At 42.2% G+C, this 6,029-nt stretch overlaps 1 pseudogene; it reads left to right on the top strand.

Moving 5' to 3' along the window:
* The first annotated feature begins 4,720 nt into the window (after positions 1–4,720).
* On the top strand, positions 4,721–6,020 carry LOC114615692 (annotated as a pseudogene).
* The last annotated feature ends 9 nt before the right edge of the window (positions 6,021–6,029 follow it).

Here is a 6,029-nt window from a genome sequence, read left to right as displayed (position 1 = left end):
ATGCCTGTCAGCAGCAGTCAGCCCCTTCTCATCCAGTTTTAAGAAATTTAAGTGTAAATAGAGTTAGGGACAGGGCTGCTTTAGGAGCCAGTGATGATTCCATAATTCCTCCTTTTTGTTTTTGCAGATACATTTTCAAAGTTAGATTGGCTCTTTCAATGATGCCTTGACCCTGAGGATTGTATGGCAATCCAGTACGATGCTGCACTTGCATGCGCACACAAAATTGTACAAAAGTTTTAGCTGTATACACAGGCCCATTATCAGTCTTTAGCAGACGCGGTTTACGCCACGCTGCCCAAGCTTCTAAACAGTGGGCAATAACATGAGAAACCTTTTCTCCAGCCATACGCGTAGCATAGATAATACCAGAGCAAGTATCTATAGATACATGAACACATTGTAATTGTCCAAAATGTTTAATATGTGTCACATCCATCTGCCAGACATCTAAAGGTCTAAGCCCTCTTGGGTTTACTCGAATGCATGGAGGGTGGTTAAATTCAACACATTTTTGACAGTTCAATGTAATATCTTGAGCCGCAGCTCTTGGGATACCAAATTTAAGTCTGAGAGTGGAAGCTGGAACATGAAACAGTTTATGAAATTCCGAGCAGCTGTAAGATTCGTTTGCAAAACAGGGAATGCTTGGCGAGTAGCCGCATCAGCTAAAGCATTACCCAGCACCATGGGACCTGGTAATAAGGTATGGGCTCTAATATGTTGAATAAAAAATTTTGAGTTCCTAGATAAAATACACTGTTGTATTTGTTTCAGAATGGGGGCCAAAGGACTGGTTGATTTTATTGTGCCTGCGACCTCTAGAATACAAATTGCATTCACCACGTAGTGGGAATCAGAAATGATATTTATAGGACCAGGAAAAGCCTTGAAGACTTCTAAAACCACTTGACACTCTACCAATTGTGGAGTGTCAGGAGCAAATTTAAACTTTACTGGGCTAGCAAAATTAGCCACATAACATCCAATGCCTGACTTTGATCCATCTGTATAGATATCTATAGCCTTTGGAATAGGGGCATTGACAGTTACTTTAGAAAAAATTATAGGATGTTTTGACACGAACTGTAATAATGGATGGTGTGGGTAGTGATTATCTATATGACCTGGAAAAACACATTTCAGTATAGCCCACATATCTACCGCTGTGCAAAGCACTTGAACATGTTGGGCTGTATATGGAACTATAAGCGTATCAGGGTATTGCCCAAAGTGTGTCAAAGAAGCCTACAACCCTTTTAACGCCAATTCTGCTACAGCTGTAGGATAATGATCTGGAGTTTTATTTGGGGATGCATGAGGATGAATCCAGAGCAATGGTCCCTGCTGCCACAACACTGCTGTAGGCAATGTGACTGTGTCAAAAACACATAAGAAAAGAGGTTCGTTAGGCTGAACCCTCACTAATTGAGCTTGCTGTATGGCTTCCTCTACTTTCTGCAGAGCTACTATGGCAGCATACGTTAGTTTTCTAGGTGAGGAGATATGACTGTCTCCTTCTAATATAGCAAATAAAGGCTTTAATTCAGCTGAAGGAATTTTGAGATAGAGATGTATCCAATTAGTATCTCCCAAAAGTTATTGAAAGTCATTTAATGTTTTAAGGTGGTCCCTACGAATGGTAATTTTCTGTGGGGATACAAACTGAGGATGTATATTAGTTCCCAAGAATGCTCCTATGTTGCCTTTCTGCACCTTTTCTGGTGCGATAAATAAACCTTTATTCTCAAATACTTTTATTAAATCAGCATAGGCAAGGCACAAGTCTTCATTCTTAAATCCACAAAGCAATATATCATCCATATAATGCCAGATTCTCAATTTAGGATACTTATCTCTAATAATTCTTAAAGATTTTTCCACATATAACTGACATATAGTGGGACTATTAGCCATACCTTGAGGTAAGACTTTCCAATGGTATCTATAATCTGGCTCCTCATGGTTAATGGATGGCAACGTAAAGGCAAATCTTTGTCTAATCTTCAACTACTAAAGGTATTGAAAAGAAACAATCTTTAATATCTACAATTATCAATTTCCATTCTGTAGGTAATGCTGATAAAAGTGGTAAACCACGCTGAATGGATCCCATAACTTGTATTTGACTATTAATAGCCCTTAAATCATGTAGAAGTCTCCATTTTTCCAGACTTCTTTTTAACAACAAAAATTGGAGTATTCCAAGGAGATTGAGTGGGCTCTAAATGTCCAAGGGCTAGCTGTACATCTACTAGAGCTTTAGCAGCAGTTAATTTTTCAGAGGTTAAAGGTCATTGAGGAACCCACACATCGTCCTCTGATTTCCATGGTATGGGTATTGCATCCTCTAGGAAAAACCCAACCCTTTTGTGTGGGTCAATAGGCTGGGAAATACCTTGATGAAACTTTCCCAGGCCAAGCCCAGGAATATATCCCATGTCTCTCATCATTTTCTGACTCTGAGCAGAGTATTCATTGGTTAGTCTTAATTCCATGCCCTTTAGGATGTCTCTTCCCCAGAGGTTCACTGGTAATGGTAAAACATAAGGCTGAAATCTACCTTTTCTTCCCTCATGATCTCTCCCCACTAATTCTTTTGCACTTATGCTAGGAGTGGCTTCATACCCCAATCCTTGCAAAGAATGAGAAGCTTCATAATCCTGCTTCTACTCTTAGCTTTAGGACAGAAGCTCTGCCAGAGAGACAAGCTTAAAGATGAAAAGTTATTTAAACATTTTTCCTCAGAGTAATTTTTTATTTTTTCTAAAAAAAAGATTCAAGTTTCCATTTACTACTCTAGATTACTTCTCTGCACTGTCCTACTAGGACCCCTGCCACTCTGAAATCAGGGCAGCGAAGAACCACTGCCCCGCTCACTATGAGCCAAGCTAGCATGCTAGTGTCCTTATCTGCTAAGCCCACAACTCTTTGGCAGTGCTTAGCTTTTCAGAAGAAAGGATGCTAATGACGACCTTGGCAGGCTGAGCAGGCAGAGAAGCCTGGGCAGCTTCAAGATAAACTGGAGGAACTGAGGCCTCTTTTCTCACCTGCAGCCCTCTCCAATCTCTGCTCCTGCAACATTTCCAAGGTCGTTTGTCCCTCTTCAACTACCTTATAGCATTTCTGATCTTCCAAACAGCTTCTCACTAACTTTTGCAAAGTTCCCTGCTCCTGAGCAAAGTCTCTGCCGAGCTTATCCCAGCAGGATACTGTAAGATTTCCTGATAACACGAACCAGGGTGCAATGGTATCGCATTCATTCAAAAATGTTAATAGAGATGAGCTTTTTATCTTTAAACTCCTTGATAAAAGCAGCTCCTGAGGAGCCAAAAAATTGGGTGTGACTGAGCAGTGCCCATAACTAAATTCCTCCCAAAGATTCACTTTTGGTTCACTACACCACGAACTTGCCTGCTCTCTCTTTATCTACAGAGAAGAGCAAAATAGCTGCATCCCGCGGACTTAATTATCCCAGTTCACCTGGGAACTTTATCTCCTCTTTTGTTGAGGACCTTGACTTTATCTAAAAGTTCAAACTCTTGTAGAGGCAGTTAGATGTTACTTTGTGCTCGCTCTGCATCCAGATCCTTATGTTTTCCTTTTTAGAGCTCTTTTCCCTTCATGCCCCTAATTTTTCCTCTATTTCATTTTGGGCATGGGCCCCGACTCATCTCCTTTTTCTGTTTCTGACATGCTGTCTTGATGCTCAGCCAGTGTCTGCTGCCCTTCACATACTGTCTTCTCACAGCGTTGGTCTTGACTACACGCTTTAACTAGTTTCCATAGTGGCTTTGTCCCTGCTTTTAGCTTTCTTTTTTCTGCTTCTCTCTCAATATCTCTCCCTAATTTCTCCCAACTGCCAATGGTTAGTGACCCCGTTGGAGCAAACCATGGAGCTATCCGATCTATTTCATCAAAGAAGCATTTTAATGTAGTTTCTGATACTTTCAGCCTTCGTTCTTTCAAAAGCTCCTGCAAGGCTCTAATAACAGGCACAGAGTGTCCAACTCCCATGTTGCTCTTTTATCTACAAGAGACTGATACACAGGTCAGCTTGCGAGGTTATATACCCCTGCCTTACAGCCTCTGTCAGAAAGCTACTCCCAATAGATGCACTCGTGCCCTGGGCGATGGCAATTCAAGCAGTAACAAATCACCTAAACGACAACGAAAACAAACAGTAGTATGACTGCAGCAGCCACTGGATGAACTCATAGAACCAGCATGTCTTTTTCTTTGTCAGGGGCTTACCGGTACCGCCGTTCCCGTGCGATCAGTTCTGAATCTTCCCGTAGCTAAGTCGGGGGTCTTCGCTGGTGCCTTGTGATGTAAATCTTCCCGGGTTTTGGCACCACTTGTCCCGCCCGCCTCGCCAGCAAGGATGACGCAACAACAGGATCCTTCCTCACACACTTTATTGGGGAACACACCATTGATTGTAAAGCGAAAGACCCCAAGCCTGAAATGGGTGCTGCTTAAATAGTTATCACAACTGTGTATAAGTGTCTAATTGGTGCTTCTTGCAGAACTTCATTTGCATACTGCTTGGGAGGGTGAGGAGCTGCGTCTGAAAGATACGCAGGCTCACAGCAGGTGTTTACGACCCTGAATGAAGTTGTTTTCCACCTCAAACAGAAGAAACAAGCGCCATCTTCTAATGGCGGCTCCTTACACCTAAATGCTTCCACAGGTTCTTTCTTACTGAATATCTATCAGGATGAGTACCTACAACCCTCCCACATTCAGACACCTTGCACTGGAACAGCTGCTGAAGAATGATGCCATAGACTTCTCTGATCTGTAGGAACTACCTGATATGCTCTTCCCACACCTCTTCAAAGAGGCCTTCAATGGCAGACACACAGAGATATTGAAAGCAATGGTGGTAGCCTGGCCCTTTCCCTACCTCCCTGTGGGACCATTGCTGAAACCTGACAATGTGGAGATGATGCAAGCTGTGCTGGCTGGCATAGAAAAAATGCTGACAGAGAACAATCTTCTCATGTAAGCAATGTCCAAGTAGGCTAGAGGGGAATCATAGAGTTAGTGGTAAGAAATACACATATGAGGGAAGGAAAAATGGGATCAAACAGAACAGAAGCTAATGGTGTCATTGATTTGGTGGTCTGTGGAACTACAATTAAAGTTGAAAACTGATCTAAATGACATAGGTGGAGGACAGCTCAGACTACAACTAGCCATAGTAGGAAAAGCCCTTCCCTGGCTTTGTACAGTCACTACATATGGAAGAGACACAATCAAGAGCAACTGAATGCGGGGAAGTGGGGCATGTTGCCAGATGCACCTCATGCAGTGTCCTTGATTGCCTGGTGTGCAGTGCTTTCTTAGAGCTGATCTTAGACAAATAGGATTCAAGATGACACCATGTTGGTTCCTGTTTTACATTATGAAACATTGCCTTTTTCTTTCACAGAAGGGGGAAACTTCAAGTTTTGGACTTCAGAGATGTGCATCAGGATTTCTGGGATATATGGGCTGGAAGAGAGAATGGAGTCTGCTCAGCACATATTTTGAGCAAAAAGCAAGTTCCAGAGAGCATTCCTGCACTGAGGCAGCCTTTACAGGTGGTCACTAACCTGAGCCTCTTCTTCTCTCTGAACAAACACCAAAAATGCTTGCTCCAGTGGGCCCAAAAGAAGAAAGACTCTGTCCAGCTAATCTGTCTGAAGATGACAATTTTTGACTTGCCCCCAGAGATTATCATAGAGGTCTTGAACATTTTCCAGCCAAACTATATTGAGGAATTGGAAGTACACACAAAGCAAGTCCTGTCCTTCCTATTTTTGTTTGCACCTTTCCTTAGACAGATGAGACATCTTCTCAAATTTGAGCTAAATCAAATCGACTTTGAATTTAGTGTCGTAGATACAATGACAGATGTAAAGAAGTGTGCTGTCAAATTCCTTTCTCAATTCTCCAAACTCAACCATCTCCAGCATCTCTACATGAATGGTGCCCACTTTTCCTATGACAACATGAAAGAGTTGTTCAGGTAAGGAAGGATG

The sequence above is a fragment of the Grammomys surdaster genome, unplaced genomic scaffold (assembly GCF_004785775.1).
Source record: "Grammomys surdaster isolate TR1022 unplaced genomic scaffold, NIH_TR_1.0 132864, whole genome shotgun sequence".
Taxonomy (NCBI): domain Eukaryota; kingdom Metazoa; phylum Chordata; class Mammalia; order Rodentia; family Muridae; genus Grammomys; species Grammomys surdaster.
Note: the sequence above shows the minus strand (reverse complement) of the source record. Positions and strands in the feature narration are given on the sequence as shown.